The sequence below is a fragment of the Sparus aurata genome, chromosome 19 (assembly GCF_900880675.1).
Source record: "Sparus aurata chromosome 19, fSpaAur1.1, whole genome shotgun sequence".
Lineage (NCBI taxonomy): Eukaryota > Metazoa > Chordata > Actinopteri > Spariformes > Sparidae > Sparus > Sparus aurata.
Genome location: NC_044205.1, coordinates 11,088,294 through 11,100,436, shown reverse-complemented (window position 1 = coordinate 11,100,436; position 12,143 = coordinate 11,088,294).

The following is a 12,143-nucleotide window of genomic DNA, read 5'->3' as shown; positions in this document are numbered from 1 at the left end:
TTCGCATGAGGTTTTGTTTGGTCGCAACAGACAGCTGTTTTCTTCGAATAAACCACAAAAACCGAACACTACCTGCTAAGCACCACATGGCAGACAGACGCAGTTAATGACTAGCTGGTGAACATGGGGGAGCATTTAACATCTAAAACGGCGGATATTTCCCCCGGGAGCTGGTAGAGACTCGAAGTTAAAAGTGAGCACAGCGTTGGATTTATTCACCAAGCGGCCAGAACGATGGATGAACGGACAAGCGACCGTTTGCTGACAAGTCCTGCCAACGTTGTGCCCACGGCTTCTTTCTGCAGCAGTAACGTTGCCAAAAATAATCAGATACCGGAGATTCGTCTCGCCACCCGAGGAAATTAGTGGTGATGGTGCGAGACGAAAATAGATCTTCAAATGGATATACAGTCAGCTGTTATCCAGTGTATTTTTGCTTGCTGTCACTGAAAATCAAGAACCGAACATTCCTATCTTCGAAGTTAGCAAGTTAGACCACTCGCCTGACAGGAGCCAAAACGTATGCTCGGACAGTGCCGTTCTATTTCGGCACATCACAATTTTACTAAAGAGGCCTGTACCCTGTGTTTCTACTTTGCCATCCTGTTTGATGTCTCGCCTCTCCACATCACCCCAATCCACCGGTTCAGCCAGACTGCCCTCTCCAACCTGTTAATTATCTCTCTAATGCTCGGGCACCTCCCTGAGCTTGACTGGACCACGTCGTGAATGGAGGCGCACAGCTTGACTACAGCAGGCTTCTTCCACTGATGTTTTCTGCCAGTGTTATGGATCCTTTGAAGCTGCTTTTACTGTGAGATGGCCACACAGCAGTTGCGATATGCATGTAAAAGTTTAGGTTTTTGCCGATAAAGCAGCAACTGTGGGGCCCTGGGTGAGCACTCTCCATGCATCCAATGTTTGCTTCTCCACTGAGTTCTGACATTACCACAAAATGCTCCCTGTAAACATACAGAGCTGTCAACACTTAAAAACCTTGCAAAAATTCTACCATTACTTCTCCAGCTGGATCTCTGCAGAACACTGACTGATTTCAATCTCGTACACAACAAGAAAGAGCCCTGTAATAAAAAAATAAAGTTAAAGTTAATCACCACATTGCACTGACACCGTCTGAGCAGGCCAAATAATGTGCCAGCTGAGAGCACAATGGCATCGGTAACAAAAGACTGCACATGTGGAGACTATTCACATCTCTAAGTGATTCCAGCCGCGGCCCTGCTCAGACCCACGCCTAATATTGTGCAGATTTACTACAAGTGGTGCATCAGTGATCATCTCTTCTCCTCATGTGAACATTTCTTGTTTTTAGCCTCACGGGCAAGTGTCAAACAGTCTTTGAATGATAAGCGTCGCCTTTCATATACCTGTTAAATAATGAGAGGTCGGCAGTGCACCAAGGTTAAAGTCAAAGGGCCATTTAAGCGCGATTCAATCGTTCAGGTGTGGGGAGGATGTTAGAATCTGGCATTACGATTCCCACAACTTCCCGTGTCTCGATTGCTATGATCCAACACCTCTATTGCCTGACTGCAATTTCTTAATTATAGAAGGTCGGCATCCAACGGAAGGAGACATGGTGCCTTAAAAATCATAGCAATGCACAAAGAGTACATAATACAAAGTATATTCATTACCTGGCCCTTTGAGACGAAACTCCAGTCCTCTACCTTCAGAGGGAAATATTATGTCTTTTACGCCGCTACATTTATTTAACAATTATAATTACTTGAGAAAATGCACTGATGTAGATTAAACCCACCAGCAGTACATAAAAAAGTTAAAATGACTCAACGAAATCGCTCTTGTAAATGTGTTTTTACTGTTAAAATGGAATTTTTAGGGCTATCATAAACAACTAACATTGGCTGCCTTGAGCGGATTGGAAATAGCCGTAAACTGGACAAATATCGCCATAAAAGAGCAGGCGCTCTCTTTTCTTAACCGTATGGTCACGGCGAAAGACAAGTGTTTCTGGTCAAATACAGTATTACACAAGAGCTGGACTTTTATTGCTTTTATTGTTCACAGTTAAAGATGTGGGTGTCTCAAAGTCGGAACAAAGTTGGACCGAATCTGTTGTATTGCTGTGGGAGAAGAAAAAATCATGGAACTTTCTTTGGTAACTGACATCGCTTTTGTTGTGACTGAAACATTGCCAAAATGGTGAGCAAATTGTTAAAAATAGCTATCATTTGAGGTTCCTTTCATATTATGTCTTGTCCAACCGTCAGAGCAGCTGGACAGTCATCTTCAGCAAGACAGACTTAATCAAGCATCAATGAAGCACAGCTGTGTCATTGGGGCTCGACATGGACAGCAGCCTACGTCAAAGATAAGACACAGAAGCTACATGAAGTGAAGTTAAGTACTGAGTTAGTTCCTCTGTAACTACCTCTTTTCCAGCAGTGTATTACTATATAGTTTGCTTTGTTTGCTTCTACGCTTGGCAAGGTAGCATTCTGCTAACAGTTTATGTGGCAGTTAGCTACTTAAGCTAACTGCCACAGCCAGTGTTTGGTTTTGTTCTGTTATGGCAAGCGAGCTTAAATGTTTTTCTTTTACACATTTGTTACACTGCGTCGCTCCAGATAGATGTAAATGTCAGCAGTTACAATTAAAGTGACCGCACTAGCTACAAATTTAGGTTGAGAGTGGCAAAAAAAAAACCCTTTCCTTTAGAGTGGTTAATTTCTGGTTGTTGTTCACTAATGCTAATGTTTCAGGGACACAGTTTCATTCACTGGTAATAAGAAATAGCTAGATAAACCTTGTAGGGCTATAATTTCTGACATTTTGTCTTGTTAAAGCAGATAATGTACAGGAGTAACTAATAGATTTAAAAATGGCTCCATTACATCAAGGTGAGTCAGTTTGCTCTGCCGGTTAGCTAAAAAGCCTTTTGTTGAAAATGGTCTATATCAGAGTCCTGGGACAGGCATGCCTAAATGGAATGCATTTATTATTACAATTATGAATATATTTTCCTAAAATGTAATTTAATTGAATTCCCCAGTGCTTTAAAATGTTCTTTTTTTGGTTTGCATGTTATGATACCGCCTTAGTTAATTGAGCCTTTAAAGCACATATGTTAGGAGGAGACAGCTAAGTTATGCAGTAGGGAAATATTATCTGTTTTTCCATTAATAATCTCATAATTAAAGGCTTCGTTAGAACATCCACTAATAATGGACTGAGTGAAAGCACAGCTGAAACATTTTTCTAATCACCAGAGGGTTTGCACTGAACTTCCCCTCCCCTCCTTTCTTCCGACATGCTTTTCCACAGCATACCTGAACACCAAGGGTCTGTACTGGCAGCTCGCCTTGGGGGGCTGTGTTGGATAACTTGCTAGAGCCTGACAGGGAAAAAGAAGGCACAAGCAGCACAGGCAGCTCTGGTCGGAGGTGAGTGCTACATGACTCGTCTTGAGCTATGTTGTGACCTCTTCACCAAACTCCCCTAGTGGTCAAAGGTCAAACAGGGCAGCTGCACACAACAGCAGCATGACACCCTCTCCTTTTTCAATCAGTCCCCTGACAGTGAGTTAATGAATTTGCTGGCCCAAATCACAGCTGATTACACAATCAGGAATGAAGGACCTAAATTAGCTTGTCAGTTTAAAAAAAAAAATGTAATTAAGCACAGGCAGCGAGGCAAAGACGTCATTAAGTTCACCTGAGAATGGATTGAAATCTTACTTCCTAAATATGTTGTGTGTGTTTTGTGATTGGAGCTTCTCTGTTCTTTGTTTTGGCAGCCTGGCTTAGCCATGCATGCATGTTAGTGCATATGAGCTAGGAACTCATACAGAGCTCCAACATGACTCAAAATTGACTGTTCTTCAGCTCGATGAGAATGAATTGAGAAGTTGCATTTTTAATGCATAATAATACAAATAGGCTACTACAATTTATTTTCCAAAATCTGTTTTAGGTGTTTAGATTCATTAACTTAACTTAAATTTTTGAACTAATGGATCTTTCAGGCAGCCACTGGTCATGACTGTGTGGTATGAGCAAAAACTTGCAGATATTTGTCACCTGCCTGACATCCATCACAGGGAACAGTGTCATCACCCAGTCTTCTGAGTGCATATTGTCACACCAAAAACGAGTGTATCTTGGCCATGCATGCTCTGTCTTGCATGTATACGCATTTGCAAATGGGAGTAGCTCAGCACAAGCCAGCATTCTATATTTGGTTACTTTTATAAACAGTGTTGTATAAACCAGTGTTTTATGCTCTCTTTTAGTTCTGGCAGTATCTACAAAGAACCTTTGGGGTTTAAGCTGTGTGGGGATTCATTACCATGGATCAGTATGTAGGATACTGTTTATGGGTTAAAACAGCAAACATGACTGTAAGGGTCATCCAAGGGTACAGTAAAAACGACTCTAATGAGATAATGAAAATAGCTTGGTAGTGTTCAAATGAGTGCTCCCTTTTTGGGCACAGACAGACAGACTTGCATCAAACATGCTTCCAAACGGCGCCACATCAAATGCCTACAGTAGCGCACACACCCTGTCATTTTGTAATATGAATAGTGACATACAGTATACCTCCTACAATGTATCAATCAGCCAGTCTGTGAACCCTGCGTTATAGGCTACCATTTAGAGGCCACAGTATTTCAGTGCCACCCCTGTGGGTGAACACTGCATGCTGTTGCAGGGCTGTTCTCATCAACTCTGTAGTGGGGTGGGAGGGGGAGAGAGAGACATATGAAAAGGAGCTCTGTGAATGAGGCTGGACTTCCACTGCCCACAGAGCAAACCAGGAAATGGGTAAAAGAAGATTTTAGTCCGCGCAGGCTGAGAAGAGCAAACCCCTGCTCTATATTGGTAACATGTGTGCTGCTCAGCCACTTTATGAGTCTTATGAATACATTAAAACAGGATTCAGTGAGTTAAGGTGTTTAACGTTTGTCACATGCAGAATTTGTGAGTTGGCCTTGCATTAAATATGGGGTTAAGTTTAGTGGGTTTAAGTTAGAGAAATACTTCTATCTGACATACAAAACACAACATATACTCAATTGCCAGTTTATTAGGGTACACCTAGCAATAAATTATGCATTTGATTACAACAGACCTGCAATAAAGCCTTCATTAATGAAGGTTATAACTTAGCTTTTTGTTAAAAGTGTTTTGTTCTTGAGGTGTTGTATAAACTGTGTGATCATTCTAGAGGATGTAGTCTGTGGTGCTGTTGAACTGTGTAGCATTTATATACATTTCAAATACATGGGTGGAACAAAACTTAAAACAGTTTCAATTAAATTTGTTCATTTTAACCTTAATAAAGGAGGAATTTATCAAAGGATGGTTGTATTAGACTGCATTAGTTTTAACTAGGTGCACCTTGAAACTGGAGTGCTCATCTGCGCATAATAGTCATAATGTAAATCTAGTCTTCATGTGACATTGTACTATACAGTTAACTGTCTCATTTATGCCCACATTATGCTGTTTATGATGTTGATGACACACACACAAACACACACACCTACACACACACACACACACAGTCACACCCAGCCTCACTTTTTAGTAGTCCCACCGTCGCCCCATTCAGCCAGGGTGCTTCCCTGCTTTCTTCACCTCTTTTGCTCTTATGTCCTAAATCAGTCTAAACAACTTTCACCTTGCAACCTGTAATAAAAAGTGGTGCAACATAAAGTGTACAGTGTATTTGCTGCAGAGTATGTCTGCTGTCTGTGTTTTACCAGCCACAGCCTCACATACCAAGGTCATGCATCTCTTCTAGCTCGACATTTTCGTCTTGAGGGCTCGCTGGAGATCCGCCCCGACCAGGTGGTGCAAACACAGAGCTCTAGCTTCAGCTTTTTATGATTGGCTGAAAGCACAGCAGCTGAGTAGGTGATAAATTATTCTATTAAGGGAGGGAAATTGGTGTACCACTCAAAGTGTCCATGAAGCTATCACATAGAGTTATCGTGCTGTGCTCCACAGCAATTTTGCAACTTTCAAAAGACCCATCAAATTCACATAAACTAAATTTTTATGTTATGGCTGAAAATTGCCATGTAAGAAATATTTTACTGTGGCTGACGGAAGTTTATGATCACAAAGTGGAGATTAGTTTTATAGGGCCAGTTTGAATACCAACTATTGTTATTCCACAGTGTGGCATACTGTTAATCATTCAGCATAAATAAAACCGTATTTTTCAATGGTCATTTTGCATAGGCACATGCGCTGATATTACTTTACTAAAGATGCCTGTCAGCGACAACGTGCTCAGACGAAAGGACATTCCTGATTTTCTGAGACATATAAAGGGTTTGTTGCATGTCTGACTGTAAGATTGCTGCTTCCTTTCTCTCGTGCACTGTAGAATCAGTCTGCTTCCCATTACAAACACCTGTAGACCAGGCAGGGCTAACTTCAGTTAGCAACACAGACTTTTTTTTGGTTAAGACAGAGCTGCTAGTTTTAATGAGTGTGATGCATGTGTGTGAAGTAGTTATTGAAAACCACATTCACCTATCAGAACTTAGCACACAGCTGTCACACATGTGTAAATAACAGAATTATCTGCATTTGAGAGATGAAACAAAACCTTTATGTTCTCAGATAACATTACAATACTGCTGTGAATGATGTGTACCAATTGGAAATTAAGCAGGGCAGTCTGATAATGTAGGTGAGTAAGATATTGGTACTTTAGCTGACGCACAGGCCTATTTATGTCATATTTCTATATTTTTTCTAAATCAAATAAGCAGAAAGCCCATCTACACTATTTTGATGTAATTGTATATCTTGGGCCTGCATGTGAAATCTTAAAATGGAGGCAGCATTTAGCATTTAATTCTGGTGTGCCACATGGTAGACCACATTGAAAATACATGGTTGTCACTGTGTATGACAACGAAGAGCCATTTTAGTGGCAAAAATATATCCCCAGAACACCAAAAACCTTGGCCTCAAACAAATGAAGCCCTGGGTTTCCATAGATTACCTCAAGTAACCCACTATCAGGTTAGGCTTCTATTAAAAGCATTTCAGTCCCATGATGACTGAAGTTACCAGTTGATAGAAGATTATAAAATTAATTTATTCATATGAAATACTGTGGTAGCCAAAAATAATGTTAGTGAAGTGAGAGAACTTTTTCTTGATGGTGTTAGTTAAAGGAGAGTATAAAGAGCTCTTTATACTCTCCTCTGTGCAGTGTGTAAACAGTGACAGACATTGGCGGGTGGTTGGCTTGAGTGTGCCTGTGAAAAGTGCTTGTGTTTCGGTACCATGTCAGGTAAAACTCATAGAAGTAGATGAACTATTCTAATTTTAACATTCATATAGAAGCCATTGAATGTGTCTTATAGCATACACTTAAAATAAATATCAGATTTTGAATCCAGGTCTCTTTTTGCTGCACAAAGGTCCTGTGTTTTTATGTTTAAATGTCATTGGCCTCCCTATTTCATGTCTTGCAGAGGCTTTGCCAGCTATCAACTCAGTTGATGTAGAATCCTGACCAGTGATCTGTGTTTTTGCCCCTACTTACATAATTACCAAACAGCATTAGTGGCTAGTTGATATAAATTGTCTTAAGTGGATGTTCACTAGTTTTTAGTATTTTTTGCAAGATGATATTCCACCTCCTGCACACCAACTACAGTGTACCACCATCCTCCTGTATATCATCATATAGTTTCCTGATATCAAAGATTTAGCTTTCTCATAGATCAAATGAACAGGACCTCATCTGACCTATTCCTCTATTCAACTTCTTATCAGGACCTTCTTGGTTGAGGTTCTAGGTCTCTCAATGAAGTAATCAGTCTAAATGATAAAGCTTTATGCATTTGAACAGTAAAGCACAACAACCAGGCACTTCATTTTTATCTACCTGGCCTGGATATACATATAGATAGACAGTATGTAACAATGAACTGGTAACCGTCCAAACATTGAGGCATTAAACCCTTTTTAATCTGTTTGAGGTTTTGCATTCCTCAGTAAAAGCTGCATGCAGGCCGAGGCCAGTGTTTTTTTTGTCTGTCGTATTAAAACAATTAGCAACAATGGCTAATGGCTGTAGTAATTATGTCTCTTGTCCATCTGGGCCAAAAAAAGGCCACAAAGTACACTGAGGGAGGAGGTCGGGGTGGATGGATGGGTCAACACAGCAACAAACTTTAACTGAAAAGATCTGTTCGCTTCCAACAGTCAAATGCTGGTTTCTATTAGCTAAGTCTGTAACCATGTATTTAGTACTGTAACCACGTAAAAGAAGGCCCCTGCAATACTTTTCTAATCTTAACCAAGTTCTTATTTTGACCTTAACCCTTATGTTTCCTTACCTTGCAAGGCACCTGTCTTCCCAAGATCCTGTGATCATGTGTTCTTGCAAATCCCACTTGTGGCCATACACAGTCCATCAATAGATAAGTGTCCTATGATAAACTACTGGCATGTGTTAGTTCGAAAACAAGAATGGAGACGCCTCAAAGGGTTAGCGTAGAGGTTGCTAAAGCAGAACTGGAGAGCGTATTTCCTGCTGAGAACAGAATGACACTGAAATCTTTTCTCAACAGAAAATAAGTTTTGGCTTTGTTAACAGTTTTATTTATTCATGGGGCTCCAGTTGTGGTAGCACACTCTTACTGTTGTTCTGATTGGTTAAACTTAGCCCATGTTAGACAGTGATAGATAAAAAGTTTGTCCAGTCACCTGCCACGTATGTTGAAAAGGGCCTTCTTTTTTTCAAAATAGTTTGTAGTTGCACTTTTCAATGTTTTGTTATATGGAACCATCTAGCGTGCCAGGTTATATCATTCCTTATCCCTAACCAAATTGCGTTTGTGCAATAACTTAGCCAAACTTTAGCCATAACCATTGTGGCATCAGTTCAGAAAATGCTAAAATGTACTTGCTGTTTTCAGGTTAGGGTTATGGCATGGAGCAACAAAGTATTTTGTCTTTTCATTTTGAAAACTTGCTTGACCAGAGTTTCTTTAAAGTTTAAAATTTCTTTAGAGTTTCTGTTTGCTCCTGCTTTTTTTTCTCATGTGAATGAATAACAAAAAATAGGTGTTTCAGTCATTATGAAATGTTCCACCCATCAATATTTTCAAGGTGATTAAGAAATCACATTGAAAAACCACGAGGTTTGTGTCATTGGTGGCAAACACAACAAACAGAGCTGCCTTTTTCCTTGTTCCACCTTATCCTGGATGGTCCTCGGGTGCTGTCTGTCTATGCCTTGAGCTTGTCTTCCCATTAGTCATGCCCAGAATACTTTCAAAGGGAGGTGACCATTGATTGGCTGTTCTCAACAGCTCCAGCTAGGAGTAGCTAATAGCTAGAGCGAACTTTCACTATTAGCTACTAGTGTTGTCACAATTCTGGAATTTCCAACTTCAATGCAATTGACATGATGATATTCAATACCATTTTGATACCATAGGGAGAAATTGGGACATAGAATTTTAGACTATTATTAAAGGGTAAATATAACAAATCTATTACATTACAACCCATAATGATTTTTCTCTTGGCTAGTAGCAGGGGACAGCAGAATGACTGTTGTCAACATTAAGTATGATACTTGTTAGAACATTTGTTTTTTCCTCTTTGGATTAGGCCTTTAAACTGATGTGTGTGTCAACTTACTGTTGGAGAGAAGAGAGCGCTAGATAAGAATATATATGTGTTGATATATCAAGATTTTTGACACTATTAGCTAGAGCTATTTGCTAGAGCTAGCTCAAATATTTGATTGGGTTCAGTATGTAACATCATTTCACATATCTTTGCTTAGAAACTGGACATTTTGGCTTGTGCAGCAGGATGGATAAGCACCATTGTTACAAAAAAATGTTTTTTTGCAGGTCAAAACTTGCTACACACTGTAACTTATTCCTTACTGAAGGCATTAGCCAACACAAGTTACTGTACAGAATCACTTATTGTAACTGCTACAATAATAAGTGTGTAGACAGCATAGCCAGAGAGATTATTCATCACTTTTCTGTTAGCCGTTAGTTGGCTTAGTTATGTGTTGGTTTTTGGGCCATCTCATTAGTGAAGACCGTAACTGTTTTAGACAAAGGCTGATTGTCACTGTAATCACAGCTAATAACAATTACATGCACATACTGGCAGTAATCATTGGAGAATATTTGGTTACAAATAATTACTAATAAAATGTTTAGACTTGAAATAATTCTAACAAAGCTAGAGTTCTGAAACTGTTAAAATCTTACTTGTCAAATGAAAAGAATTTAGGTTAATGACTGTCAAATGTTCACTGTGCAGGGCATCACTGTGACACTCTTGAACACTGTATCTACTTGTGTAATTTACCAGAAATGGTCTTATAAATCTCAATGCTTCCTAAACTGTATTTTCTAATTTTCTACTTCTGGCCACAATAAACAATGCGTTATGGGGTATTTGGTGGTAGCATTTCTAGAATAAAGGGGAAATGTGACTTGGTCATTGTCTAGATTTTCCCCATCTGACAGGAAACCAAACCAGTAAACTCTAAATCATACGCACGTCTCACTATCCCTGAGGCTGCCATCTGCTGCTGTCACCCTAGCAACTTTCAATTGCATCACCCTTTACTGACTGCCTCACCATTACTAATATCTGCTTTGAAGTACATTCCCAACTGTTCAAAGCAAAGCCTATCAATTATTTTGTAAAACAGAATGTGGCAGATTATTGTAAGAAAGTGCAACCTCCTAGAAACTAGAAAGTAAAAGCAATGCCAAGGACTTCTTCATTCTTAAAATGAAATGTAAAGGAATCTTTCTGGTGTCTCGGATCATCGCAAGATCCTCTGGAACACACTAGAAGTCAGTTTGGAAATGACTGCCCCTGCTCTCTGAACCATGAGAGGACAAGATGTAGCATGAAACCTGCTCTGCCCAGACACTGATTCGTCGCACAGAAATGGCTCTACTTTTTGCCAGTGGGCATCCAGGACGAGCATCTGATATCGTTTGGCGGGACACAGATTGAGTCTGGCTGGCTAGAAAGGTTGAGCTGGCTGACAGACGAAGCCTGGTCGGGATCCATGCCTTCACTAGAGTGAGCCAAGAGATACAAGGAGCTGACTGTCTTCTGGACTGACCCCTGCTTCTAAAAGGCCATTAGTTGAGGAACCCTGGAATCCGTCGTCCCCCAGCAATCAGTCTGTTGGATTGTCCAAAAGTGTGTTTTGGTCAACTTGCCTTATTGTGTCATGTTTCAGGATATTCAGTCATTTGCAGGAAACTGTTGAAATATCAGAAACCACTGGGAACAAGTGGAGTTATCTTACACTGTTGGCAGATGATTGCAGTTCTCATAGCAGGTAACTTTAAATGCATTGTTACACTTTAGATCTATTTGATGATAAGGAAACGAATAAATTCAGTTGTCATTCACAAAATAAATGAATAAAAAGCATGGTGTAAGTAAAGAGAAAAGAAATAGATCTGATTTTATTTTTTATTTTTTTGTTTTTAAAAATGGAATCAGAGAGGATGCTCAGTGTTATTGCATGACTGGATGACTGGTCACATCCTCCCCGGAGATTCGACTACACCCTGAATGCCCCCTCCCAATATACTGATATGAAAAATATTAATATTGTCAAATATGGCAACTTGGTCAGTTGCCTTAAGCTTTAAACTATGATGCTCTACTTACCCCTCTAGTATTAATTTGGCATGTTAAGGGTTCGCATTTAAGTTAGCAATAATACATATGCAACATCTGGTAAGACGTTCAAAATGAAGCTTGTTGACATGCACTTCATGTATCATGACATACTGTGAATTTTTTGGTTAGGCTTGGGAAAAAATTACGCTTTGGATTCTAGAATGATAAAATAATCATTAGGAAATCATAATCATAACTGATCGTATCAAACTGCCATTATTATTACTATCAGTTGTAGTATTAGGTTGTATGGAAGTTCTGCGTGTGGTTTGTCCAAGTGATGATGTCGTACCTGCCATTGTTCGACTGCCGTGGATACAATCAATGTCTAACATGTAAGTATTTTAAAATGTACTAAAATGTGGGAAAGTAGAATGTAATATGATTGTTATGTAGGTTATATCACTGCTGAATGTGATACAAAATGTTACA